Consider the following 13617-nt stretch of genomic DNA (forward strand, 5'->3'; position numbering starts at 1 on the left):
ATTTAAAATACATCCAATGAAAATTCATGTATCTCTCAATTGCCTACGTTTTGAAGCACAGCTACCCCAGGAGACCTTCACTATTATAATGTTCTGTTTTCCTATTTTGTATTGATTTCCTTCTAATACTCCTAGCTTGTCTTTCAATAAATACGTTCATGCAATAGTTAACAAATTAAAAATACATGTATAAAAGAAAGCTAATCAAAATCATAGAAAAAATTAATTAGTACTCATTCTACAACTCTGAGGCAACCCAAGAAGAGGCCATACTCCGTGTTCCTTCACATCTCTGTGAGATTTGCCCATTGTACCTTTTAAGCCAAATGAATAGAGCTGCAGGTTTTTCTAGCTTGGGGGGGGGGGGGAGTATGGTATTTGGGTTTATTTTAACGGTGCCAATACTTGAACACTCCCAGAAGTGCAACAGTACAGTAATGGGAGTGTGCAAAAAAATGTTAAAGGAGAGACAATGGAAAAAAAAAGATGTTCCAGGTAACATCCACATACAAAACGCAGAAAAAAACAAAACAATGAGAAGAGAATATACGGTATATCACTTTGTGAAGACTGCTGAAGAGGAAGGCAGGGGGAAAGTCAAGACTGTTTTAAAAAAGAAAACCTAAACAGTACTCCAACAAAGGTTGATGAGGTGGGAATGGAACTACAAAATGAGACAAAACTCTGAAATGCTTCTCCACAGTGGCATTTCTACTGCAAAAGACAAACACGCAGGCTGACTCCAATATTATGTGGTATTCATTTTCATGTTTTATAAATTCAAAAACAAAACACATATAGAGAGAGGTTATTTGCTTCCATTCAGTGTCTTGAAACAATGGCTTTTCATTAATTCAAACACAGACAGAATACAGCATTTGGTTCAGTCTGCAGAAAAAAACGGATTAAATGAGAACAGATCACTGAAAAATTGGCTGGTGTGGACACACCTCTGGGGAAAAGCAGGGATTTCTGAAGTTGCTTTCTCACTCTTATGCAACCACCTTAGATAATAAATACAATCAATTACTAAAGTAACAAAGAGTAATATCTGTTAAACAACTTGTAGCCTGATCTTAACCATGTTTACTCAGAAATAAATCCTGTTAGCATGCTTAACAATGAAGCTTGAGATTTATTTTTTCCTGGTCTTAATAATTACATCATATGACCTAATTTTCCTGGAGGCGTCACAAACAAATTTTCAACAGCACCGCTTGTTGCTTTTCCGAAAAAACCTTCATGTTTGGAACAAATCTAATACCCTTTAAAGCACAGTGTACTTTATTTTATTTTGTAACAATACTCAATATGAAATCTTTTTTTAAAAATTAAAATAATTATGGCACTCGGGCCATAAGCACAACTTCAAAGTGCTATAATTTATTTAAGATGAGCTTGCATTACAGAGCTGACTGTCTATGTTGCAGTTTTTAAAAATATTGTGAAGCCAGAATGAAGGAACCACAACATTTTAAAAAAAAGCAATAAATTGTTAAAATTACTATCACTAATCTAGCTATTATTCAACATATCTTAGATTTCCTATCACTGGGAAAGAGCAAAAAAAACCACACAACTAGTTCCATGTTCCCAAGGTAGCCCTGGATTTGAGATACTGTAGTGGTTAAGAGTGTTGGAGGACTTGGGAGAACAGGGTTGAAATCCCCATTTAGTCATGAAGCTCTGTATCTTGCTGTGGGCCAGTTACTGTCTCTCGGCTGAACATAATGCAAACAGTGTTTCTTTGAGAATGAAATTGGAATTGGGGAACCACATACACCACTTTGAGCTCCTTAGGGCAGTGTTTCCCAACCTTTTTTGGGCAAAGGCACACTTGTTTCATGAAAAAAATCTCGAGGCACACCACCATTACAGCCCCGTGACGTCAGCGCGCAGCGTCACGCCGGGAGGGACGCACGAAAGTGTAAGTTTCAATTTTTCCCCTCCCCCTTGCCTTCCTTCTGTGCCAACCGCCAAAAAGCCAAGAAAAAAGCCAAGACTTTAGGGCAGCAGGTCGACACGGAAGAAGCTCCTACCTAAGGACAGGTGCGATGGCCGTGTCCTCTTCTGCCACACTTGGCAGCCCTGCCTCACGGTCGTGACTCCCACCCTGATTTCTCCCCGCAGGTCGAGCGGCACAGGCAGCCCAATGTGTCCAGCCCAGACACAAGCCCCGCTTCCCCACTCTAGATCCTGAATGCGACCAAGTGCTCTGGACTCCCGAGCAGGGTGGGAAAGAGGACTCGCATCTGGTAGCCTCCGGGCTCCTCGCCTGCTCGAGGGATGGCATTGCAGGCAAGCTGCCGGCCGTCGCCATCGCCGCCCCCTCATGCGAGTGGACCTGCCCGGAGTGGTGGGCCGGGGGAGGCTCGCTCTCTGTGGGGATGTGGCCCGTACGCGCGGCCCCGCTTCCTCCTGCCCAGGGCTGAGCTCCTTACCCGCGATCTCGGTCTCGCGCACGCGGATCCCACTTATTCCGAAGCTCGCGCCACTAGCCGGGGCTCTCACACCGTGCCAGGGCGAGGCGGCGCGGCCCACTGACGTCATCGCAGCTCGCCGCTGCCCTCAACTTCCCTGTTCCCTCCCCTCCCTCGGGTCGCCGTGGTTACCGAGGACTGCAAGCTGCTCGGGCGAGCGTGGGGCATTAAGTGGGAGAAGGAAAATTAAAATTAAAACTCGCCTGAAGGCCGCCTCTCCGGATATCTTTCGAATTTTTTAATTTTTCCCGCGGCACACCAGGCAACGTCTCGCGGCACACTAGTGTGCCACGGAACACCGGTTGGGAAACACTGCCTTAGGGAAAGGTGAGAAATAAATGTAGCATCTGAAAGACTGCTTGATTCCTCATGCTGCTACAACCTAGATCACTGACAACTTCTGATTGGGCACTTTGGCCCTGAGGTTTGCCCCTGAGGTTTGGGCAATCTTTCTCAGGAACTAACCCTTTAGTGAGGCAGACCCTACCTTGTGGAACTCCTTGCCAGCAGAAGCTCAGCAGGAGTCATCCCTGCTTTCTTTCAGGCATATTTTAAAAACTTTGCTTTCAGACATGCCTTTGGAATAACTTCTAACGCAATCAACTTTTACTGAGGTGTTATGTTTTTTAACTGCTTTAAACGGCTCAGGACTGCGATACCTCAAGGACCGCCTCTCTCCATATGAACCTATCCAGACCCCGAGATCATCTTCTGAGGCCCTTCTTCATGTGCCTCCTCCATGAGAGGTTCAAAGGGTGGCAACCCAAGAATGGGCCTTTTCTGCAGCGGAAGCGATGTTCTGCACTTGCAGAATACTGTTCCCAGAGAGGTTTGACTGGTGCCTTCATTATACACTTTTAGGCACCAGGTGAAAACATTCCTCTTTAACCAGGCCTTTGGCTGAATGACATCTAATGCCCTTTTAAAATGTATTGTGGAAGGGGGGATTATTGGGCTGTCTCTGTTTTTGTTTTTATTATGTGTTTTGTGGGTTTTTTATGGTGTACTTTTATGTTGTGAACCACACTGAGATCTCCAGTTATAGGGCAGTATACAAATTAAATAAATAATCATGATCTGATGGAGTCAGAAATCCATATTCTAAAGCAGAATGCACTGTTTTTCATGCATAATCTAGCAGCAGAGGGCCCAGACACAAATGGGAATTCAGATGCCATGCAAATGATTGGGCACCCCAAAACCTCCCCAAAAAAATATCAAATCAGCGTTTTATTACGTTCTTATAGAGCCTCTATGTCCAACCCGTCGATCCTGATCAATCCATCGATCACAGGGTTGATCTGGGTCGATCACTGGCCCAAGGCAGCCGGAACACAGCAGGCTCCTCAATAGCCATAAAGACAACGGCTTTAGGGCATGAAGGAGCCAGGTTTCTGATGAGGGAAGGCAGGATCAGGACCAGCAACAGCTTCGCCTGCGCAGGAGGGAGGCAAGGAGAGAAGGCAGGATCGGCATCAGGATCACCTGAGTAGCTCTCTTTGACAGGGAGGGGTGGAGGGAGGCAGGGGGAAAAGGCAGGATCGGCATCGCCCGCCCACCCTGCACCAATCCCTGCCCCCTCTGGGGAAGAGGCCAGCAACCGCCCACCCACCCTGCTCCCATTCCTGCCCCTGCGGGAGAAGCAGCCAGCAGCGTGCGCCCACCCATCCCTGGGTGGTAGATCACTGCCAGTTTTTATATTGGATCGTTGGACATGCCTGTTATAGAGGGCTTTAAAAGAGAACTGAAAGAATTCTTGGAATAGCAGGCCATCAATGGCTCTTGGTCAAGAAATCAATATGTTACCTCCAAGTTCAGAAACTCAGTACAGGTTCCCAGGGAACAACAGAGTGAGAGTGGGTGATAAATTTAGAATTATCTTAAGATAATTATTGTTGCTGTTTAAAAACTGAGCATACCAACAAACCAAGAATTGCCACTGTAACATTCCAGGCTGCCAAACTGATTCACAATTTAAAAACCCCCACCAAAAACAGATGTCAAGGTTTGTACACACACAACAAAAAATGAGACCAAGACTTTGCCCTACTCCTTGTGTCAAAATTACAGCTACAACATTTAGTCTATTACTTAGCCAGATAAACCAATTTTAAAGCTTTTACACTGACTATAAAGGAATTCCCATTTATCAGGCAGCAGATATACACAATTTCTTAGTACACGTGCTTAAAAACTGCAGCATCTTAAATGAAGCATTCTTGTTTCCAATGAAAGATAAATGACTAAGGATGATGTTTACTATGGTATATATGTACGTAATCTAAAAACACAGGAAGAATGTCCCTGGCTTCAGAAATGCTGTTTTTACCCATTGACAGATGAACTGATTGATCAACTAGTATCTATGAAAAATCTGTTAAAATCTCTTATGAACACCTGCAACTACAGTACAGGATAATCAAAAGAAAAACAATCAGCTTTAAAGAAACACATTGGCTGCAATCTGACAAGGGAGGATGCCAAACTGAACACAGCAGGACTTACTTCCATGTAGACATGGACAGGATTGAGCTACTGGTGTAATCAGTAAGCATGTTTACTCAGAAGAAAGTCTTGTTCAGCAAGTGCACTGAGGACTGCAGCCTTAACCTTTCTGTGTTGCTAGCAGTTGGCTGACAAAATCAAAGCACTAAACAAGAGTTGCATTTATTTAACTAAGGCTGCCATCAGTCTTAATTTCGTTAGCTAATGCTTGCTTCAATTACCAGCAAGAGCAAAATGTTCCAAATGTGTGCAGGGCTTCGATATGTTGTTGGGGTTTTTTGGTAAGTAATTTTTATTCATTTTCATAGATGTGTAAGTAGACAATTAAACATAACAGTTTCACATGTTGACCACTGAAGGCCGCAAGATTCTGCACATCCTGCCTGTATAGATCTCTAGCAAGATCTTTTATATTTGTTTTCCAAAACATGTTTAGTGCTTTGCATTAGCCTATTCCTCTGACAAGAACACTGTTCAAAGCAAGAAGCAGCCATGCCATTTGGCAGTAAGCAACCAGGTCTAGTGCTTTATGCTTTAGCAACCATGTTACCATAGTAACAGGCTCAAAACAATGCAGATAAAAATTATTTTGAAAAAATCAAGAAAATCAGAATTTTACTGAAATCTAATTTCCCTTTAAGTTTTCTTTAAAAATCATATTTTCTCTTTTAAAAAACTGATATAAACGAAGATCTGAGTACAAGGCAAGTGTACGCTCATAATCTCATGACTGTCTATCAGTGTGTCTCACTGTTTAACAGTGAGTTAAAGCCTATTTTACTGTGGCCTGAAGAGAATCCTAGAGCCTCATTTGGCCCCATGCTCCCCCACCCCTGGCAAGCTCTTGCCCTACTCCCAAACTTGGAACTGGGGCAAAGAGCAAAGAATCCACTTAGCAACTGCTCTTTAGATATTCTCTGAAGTTTGGACTGGCTTCAGAAACAAGGCCCTGCCACTCTGCCAAGTTGCTTCAGGAAAGGAACGATTCTGACTAAACATCAGGAATAACTTTCTGGCAGGAAGAGCTGTTTTGACAGTGGAATGGACCCTTGGGAGGTGGTGGATTCTCCTTCCTTGGAGGCTTTGAAGCAGAGGTTGGACAACCATCTGTTATGGATGCTTTAGCTGAGATTCCTGCATTGCAGGGGGTTGGACTAGATGAGCCTTGGGGTCCCTTCCAACTCCACAATTCTATGATGGGGTGGTTGTGTTTAACAATGTGACCATTTGTGTGAATGCTCCACTACACCATAGGCATTGTCAGGTGTACCTTACAATCTCCTAGCTAACCCAGATTTCAAAGGAAGCCAGGTTTGTCTATATAGCATGCAAGATCATGTACACAAATGGCCACCACCTCCATTACTCAGTTATTTTACCTGAGTCTTCATAGTTAGCTTCTGGGTCTTTCTTTCTGCTGCTGCAGGATCTATTTTCTTTTTGCTGTTGTTTTTATTAGAACCTCAAGATCCACCAACTGAAACCAGGTGTAAAAATATAGCCGAGGGGAGAAATATTCCTAGAATTAAGAAACAGGGTACCTCTGGTTACATGCTCAGGACAGGAATTTGTTTTCAATCCCAGAACTGAGCTGTTCTTTCCCACAAAAAACTACAAGTATACCTCACAGAATATATTGTTGGTTCAGTTCTAGACCACTACAGTAAAGCAAATTTTTGCAGTCAAGTGAGTCACTACTTTTTTGGTTCCCCCATGCATATAAAAGTTACGTTTTACCTACGGGACCGCCTCTCCTGGTATGTCCCATGGAGGACCTTACAGTCTTCAAATAAAAACAACTTTTGAGATCCTTGGCCACAGGGGGGTTAGGCTGGCCTCGACCAGAGCCAGGGCTTTTTTGGTCGTGGCCCCAATCAGGTGGAACACTCTGTCACAAGAGACTAGGGCCCTGAGGGACTTGACATCTTTCCGCAGGGCCTGCAAGACGGAGCTGTTCCGCCAGGCCTTCGGCCAAGGCACAGTCTGACCCCTTCTCTCTTTCTGTAACCCTCATAGACCTCTAACTCAATGGTTGCCATTAATTTGATTCTGAATTTATTTAAGAATATATTTTAATTAATTGACTGTGTGATTTTATGTACACTGTGCTATTTTTATTTGTTGTTAGCTGCTCTTTGGCCAGGGAGGGCGGGATACAAAAAAAAAAAATCATTATTATTAACTATATTGCAGTCTATTAAACCAGACACCAGGGTGCAGGAGTTGGAGGGGGGAAACCCTAGCCAGTTCCACTCCCATGGCCAAAAGAGGGGCAGCAAGGGGCTTCCTTCCCCTATGTGGCTGGGCTGCTTGCAATTGCACTCAGTCTCATAAGGAGCAATAAACAATGTATGCTTGTACCCCCAATCTTTATCTCTTCACTCCACTTTTATTCCTCTCAACAATCTAATTTAAAAGAAAGATGCCTTTTATTTTATCTTCTGCAAATAACTTTGAAATCCAGGAATAGGCATCATCAAACCACATTCTCCACTCCCATTACGCTTCTATATTACAAGCACGTACTTCAGATCTCAGAACAGTCTTACAGGTTAATGTTTGAATATTACATTACCTAAGCTGAACTTACGAGAATTGCCTGTTCCTGTAACATTTTTGCAGTTGAGTGAATAAAATAAAAAATACTAGAGTGACAGTGGTATGTCACAACTATTAGAATGCCTCTGATGGCAGAGCAAGTCCATGATGGAGCTCCAATACCTTTTGTAGCCATTAGAGTTTAAAATTAATTATTTTCCCCATTTTTTCTGGTTCAGGTCTGACCTATGTACCTTTTTCTTCAAATAGCAATAGGAAGTTGGTTGTTCAGCGACATGTATCATCCCATTTTGTATCCCTTCCTAGGGATGTCTTAATAATGTTTTGATATGACAGTTATTTTTGAAGTGTTATTCCTGGTATTACTCCCATTGCAGTTCTGGATCCAGTATAGTTGATTTAAAAGATCGTCATGTGTTGAAATACCAGTAAAGGTAAAGGTAAAGGTACCCCTGCCCGTACGGGCCAGTCTTGACAGACTCTGGGGTTGTGTGCCCATCTCACTTAAGAGGCCAGGGGCCAGCGCTGTCCGGAGACACTTCCGGGTCACATGGCCAGCGTGACATCGCTGCTCTGGCGAGCCAGAGCTGCACACGGAAACGCCGTTTACCTTCCCGCTGGTAAGCGGTCCCTATTTATCTACTTGCACCCGGAGGTGCTTTCGAACTGCTAGGTTGGCAGGCGCTGGGACCGAGCAGCGGGAGCGCACCCCGCCGCAGGGATTCGAACCGCCGACCTTTTGATCGGCAAGTCCTAGGCGCTGAGGCTTTAACCCACAGCGCCACCTGCGTCCCTTGAAATACCAGTACTGTATGGCATTTTGCCACAACTGTTGTACCACTGTCCATTTGTGCCCGGGTTCAGGAATCTTTTCAACAAATTGAGATTCCCAGGGTCCACACAAGGGCAATCAAAGAACACACACTTGGGAGTTGAAATTAACTTGGGGTACATAAATGGCAAAACAGATGCACAACTCCATCAACTGTGACCAACACATGCACATTTAAATGGCCACAGGTGTCCCTATCTCAAACGCAGAAGCATGGACCATTCCTGTTTTGATTTCATTCGCGTTTTTCAGCTTCACTTACTACTTCCCCTCTCCCCTTTCAAATCAGCAGTGAACAAATAAGTGGTACCTCGGGTTACAGACGCTTCAGTTTACATACTCCGCTAACCCAGAAATAGTACCTCGGGTTAAGAACTTTGCTTCAGGATAAGAACAGAAATCACGTGGCAGCAGTGGGAGGCCCCATTAGCTAAAGTGGTGCTTCAGGTTAAGAACAGTTTCAGGTTAAGAACGGACCTCCAGAACGAATTAAGTTCTTAACCCAAGGTACAACTGTAAAGCTACAGACCAACAGAGAAAAGGCCCAACAACTACAATGGAAGACCGCTGAGCTGACATTTTACTTGTTATGAGTCCTATATTATTAGACTCCTATCTTCTTTTAAGGTAAAGGGACCCCTGACCATTAGGTCCAGTCATGGCCGACTCTGGGGTTGCGGCGCTCATCTCGCTTTTTTGGCTGAGGGAGCCGGCGTACAGCTTCTGGGTCATGTGGCCAGCATGACTAAGTCGCTTCTGGTGAACCAGAACAGCGCATGGAAACACCGTTTACCCTCCCGCCAGAGCAGTACCTATTTATCTACTTGCACTTTGAGGTGCTTTCGAACTGCTAGGTTGGCAGGAGCAGGGACCGAGCAACGGGAGCTCACCCCGTCGCGGGGATTCGAACCGCCAACCTTCAGATCGACAAGTCCTAGGCTCTGTGGTTTAACCCACAGCAATTTTCCTCAGGGACCCAACTACCCCTATATAAGAGGTACTTCAAGATCAGTCCAAAATTCTTATCTAGCCTAGAATTCAGACTGGCCAACCAGATATGGCCAAGGGGGCAGGCTGCACAAGCAGAACTTGAAAATAACAACCCTTCCTCCTCCTGGGTGCATCGCCACAGTCACACGGTATTCAGATACACTGCCTCTGAACATGGTGGCTCGATTTAAGCCACCAAAAATCACAATGCAAAGCAATGCCGTTGCTGTGTCCTCCTCCTCCTTTCAGAGGACCACACACCTTCTTCACCTTTGCGACTCTCGTCTGACCTCCAAAAAACCCCTATTAACCTTCGAAATATGCCTTTAGCTGCACGAGTGAGAAACCTGCGGCCCTCCAGACATCATCAGCCTCCAATTCCCGCCAGCCCGCCCAACGGTCGCGGCTGCTGAGGAGCTGTAGCGCGACACCATCTGCAGGGCCACAGCTTCTCTGCCCATGTTTTAAAGCCGTCACACGCATGATGTGGCAGTGAGTTCCACAGGTCCGCCACGCCGTTCCTGGGAGCGAGCAGCTCTCCCTCCCACCGCTCTCCTTCCCTCCCTCCCTGCGCTGACTGACAAGGTAACCGGCGCGCGAGGGGGAGGAGCCACGCCAACAGCTGCCCGGGCCACGCCTACCGACCGCGAGCCGATCGCGCGAGAGGAAAGAGGAGCGGGTGAGGTGGGGGGAGGGCGGAGGAAAGGAGGCGGAGTAAGAGCTCTTTCCCCTCTCACCGTGACGAGTCGTTTGCGCGGCCGACCTCAGCACTGGGCGACATGGCAGCGGCGACGGACCGGACTCTCAGGGAAGAAAGGAAGAAAAAAGGAAGGGAGGGAAGGAAGGAACCGAGACCCGCTTCGGCAAACCTCGGCTAGGCTTCACACCCGGAAGCGGAAGTTCTGTGCCGGAAGTGACGAGAGGGGAAAGCGGGGATTTGGTTGGCCGAATTTTTGCTATGGACTTCTCTGAGGCGAGTCCTTCTCTCTCCCCCCACCCCCACATGGCGCTTCGTTTCTGCCTTTCAAAGTGACCGTTGGTAGCCGGGGGCGGGGGAAGAGAGGAGCTTGGGCTGCGTGACTGTCAAGCAACGGCCCGCTTAACTTCGCCCGCCTTCGCTCCCCCGCTGAAGAGGCCGGTCAGTTACAGCGCATGCGCCGCTTTTTTGCGAACCCGACCTTCGCCAAAGGTTAGCAAAGGGCGGCGGTGAAGCAGCGGCCGTCCGCCTGCAGATGTGGCGGCGTTACTCCTCTCCGCCCCTAGGTGTCGCCCGCCGCAGCGGCAGCCTGCACGCCGTGCGGTACGCGGCTTCCCTCAAGGGAATCCTGGGAACTGTAGTTCAAGAGTACTGGAAGGTAGAACTCTCGAGTGTGAACTGCAATTCCCAGGATTCCTTGTGGGAAGTCGTGAGCTTTAGATAGTTGGTGTGCACGCAGCCGATTGTACTAAACATAAATGCATGCATGCAATTTATATTACATTGTGCACTGCCCTGGTTTGCTTTAGGACATAGGGCAGTATATAAGAACTTTTTTTATTATTATTAGTTAGCCTACACAAGCCATCCTGAAACTCTTGGCAGGTTGGATTTTAAACCAGAGATGAAGGACCTGTGGCAGTCCAGAACTGGCTGGATTCCAGCCGAGACAGCATAATCTTTTATCAGGGGTGATAGGAGTTACAGTCCCAACAGCTGCAGGGCCACAGCAACCCCTGCCTTAATTGGAGCAGCTGTTCCAAGAGTTGGGCAATGAGGTGCCCTATTCTAGCACACTCCTAAAACGAAGTATTTGGACCCATTGCCTATCGCAAGGGTTCAGTTTAGAAAGTATTGAGTTTTTGTAACTTTCTACTTGTATAATCCCTTCCTCTATAAAGTTCAGAGCAGCCTTTTATCCTCACAAGAAGCTAGGCTCTGAAATGGTGTCTTGCCCAGAACATCTAAGTCTGCTAATCTCCCTTACCCATACTAAAAGTATGCCAGTCTGGGCAAAGAAAAACTTAAGTGAGGGCAATTACATCTGAGGGGTTTTGGCTTTCCCAGTTTCCAGCTTTTCTTCAACTCACAGGATCTTAGAATGATGTGTGTGGAGTTGCCAGATTGCCTCTCTTCCAGTAATTGCCAAGATGGAGATTTGCCCATTGTTCCCTTACATGTGGCCTCATGTAACATATTTTCAGGCTTTTTTTCTAGAATCCATGCTTGTGTAAAAACAACCCATACTCAATGTTCATTTTTTTAAAACTGAAGATTCAAATGCATTTTTTTGTGAACTTAGTTTATTTATTTTAATACAATAAAGCCTTTCCACAGAGTCTTATTAGTCTTTTCCAATTTCTCTTGCCCTTAACATTTTTGACATTTATAACACATCACTGTAGCGTCTCTGTAAGCCTAGGTACAACATCTGGCTGTAGAATCTAACCACTTATTTGTAGTCTTCACACTGTACGAAAACCTTCCGTTTCTTTGCTGAATGGCTGTCACCATGATTTGAACTTTATAATACTAGGAAGTTCAACTAACTTTATAATGCTATGAATGTAAGATAAAAGGGTAGTGAACTAACAGAGTGTCTTGATAATTCTTCAGTTGCCAAGCTACTTTAGAAGAAATAACGTATTTTAAAAGGCATCCTCCCATTTTTGCACAGAAAATCACACAATGATTGTTAGACACTGGAAAAGAATTTAACAGCTGTAAGGTCCTATTGATCCCATTTCTCCTCTGAATTCAGTGGAACCTAAAGGTAAAGGAACCCCTGACCGTTAGGTCCAGTTGCAGATGACTCTGGGGTTGCGGTGCTCATCTTGCTTTACTGGCCGAGGGAGCCGGTGTACGGCGTCATGTGGCCAGCATGACTAAACTGCTTCTGGCGAACCAGAGCAGTGCACAGAAACGCCGTTTACCTTCCCGCCGGAGCAGTACCTATTTATCTACTTGCACTTTGAGGTGCTTTCGAACTGCTAAGTTGGTAGGAGCTGGGACCGAACAACGGGAGCTCACCCCGTCGCGGGGATTTGAACCGCCGACCTTCTGATCGGCAAGCCCTAGGCTTCCCTGTAATTAGGATTACAGCCCAATTCAATCTACATTTACATGGCAGCAAGTCCCACTAGTTTCAGTGGAACTGACTTGCAAGTAAGCATGCTCAGAACTGTAGTTCTGGTTTAAAGGAATCTAGATGTACATCTAACATCTAGATGGGTTTGATTTTATTACTGTGAGGCTACTGATGTGCTCTGATTAAGTATTAGGATGGTAAGGCTTGTTCTGTACTAATACAGAAAGTTTATACAAAAAAAACCCCTTTCCCAAATAAAAAGTTTGAGAGCAAAAGCCGAAAACCCTTTCTATTATGATATGGACATATTATAGATACTTTCCCCACAGCTCTTGGGATGGAGAACATTTCTATCCTGTAGATTGCTGAAACCAAGATCAGAGGTCACCTCCTGCAATGGTCTTGTTGAACAGCAAAGGGTTAGATGAGGATTTTAAGTCCTGGTTGCGTGTGGCCGAAGTAGCAACCACCGTTTCCTCAGACACTCCCGGAAAGAACTATCTCATCTTGCACCACCTGACCTGCTATATTTGGCTCTTTGTTAAGAAAGTACTTGGCCCTTTGCCTGTGCAACAAAAATATCTGTTGCTTTTTTAGCTTCCTGGTATTTGATTTTCTCGCCTGTTCCGCCCCCTTCTGGTTCTTATATTCCTATCCTTCCATTCCACTCTGCCTAGTTCAAATAAACCTATTGGTTGATTTAATAACACTTTACTTCTGAAAGCACTCAAAGAATCTATATTTAAAAAATGAGTAAATATGTTAAAATGTTAATGTTGCTACTCAGGTTCCACTTCCCTCCTGAGGGTTGATTTCACCCATTGAAGCTGCTGGGCTGTGTTTTGAATTGTTGACAATACATTGGAGGACAATAGTATACTGTTAACTTCAAGAATAATCACATTATTGGCTTTTAAATCCATTGGAACAAAGCTACCGCATAATAGACAGATTCAGCAAGCAGCATAGAGCACCAGTGTGTAACGTAGGGACACTGCAGTGGTAACCTTTATGTGGTGCTATGAGTATGGCAATCATGTCTGTATTACCATCTATGAAATGTTAAGACAGTATCCATTTGGCTCTCCACTTTGTCTACTTTCATTATACATTGGTGAGCCCCACCCCAACATCATTGGACAATTTTATATTCACAGAAGGTCTCTCCTTTAAGGGATTGAATTAG

General features: G+C 45.2%; 1 protein-coding gene across 4 annotated transcripts in view; it reads right to left on the reverse strand.

Moving 5' to 3' along the window:
• The window catches only part of EYA3 (EYA transcriptional coactivator and phosphatase 3), a 54498-nt gene extending 43852 nt beyond the window's left edge, over positions 1–10646 (reverse strand). The window contains exons 1-2 of one of the 4 annotated variants that reach the window (XM_081920674.1): positions 10104–10646; positions 6365–6504 (exon numbers count right to left, since the gene is read on the reverse strand). The gene's annotated coding sequence lies outside the window, so the exon portion shown is untranslated. Of the gene's footprint in view, positions 1–6364; positions 6505–9627; positions 9908–10103 lie in introns of those variants that run through there. The other 3 variants (XM_081920673.1, XM_081920676.1, XM_081920675.1) reach the window with 3 other exon arrangements.
• Positions 10647–13617: the final 2971 nt, after the last annotated feature.

Source organism: Podarcis melisellensis, assembly GCF_964234715.1.
Source record: "Podarcis melisellensis genome assembly, chromosome: 8".
In the NCBI taxonomy this organism is placed as follows: Eukaryota; Metazoa; Chordata; class Lepidosauria; order Squamata; family Lacertidae; genus Podarcis; species Podarcis melisellensis.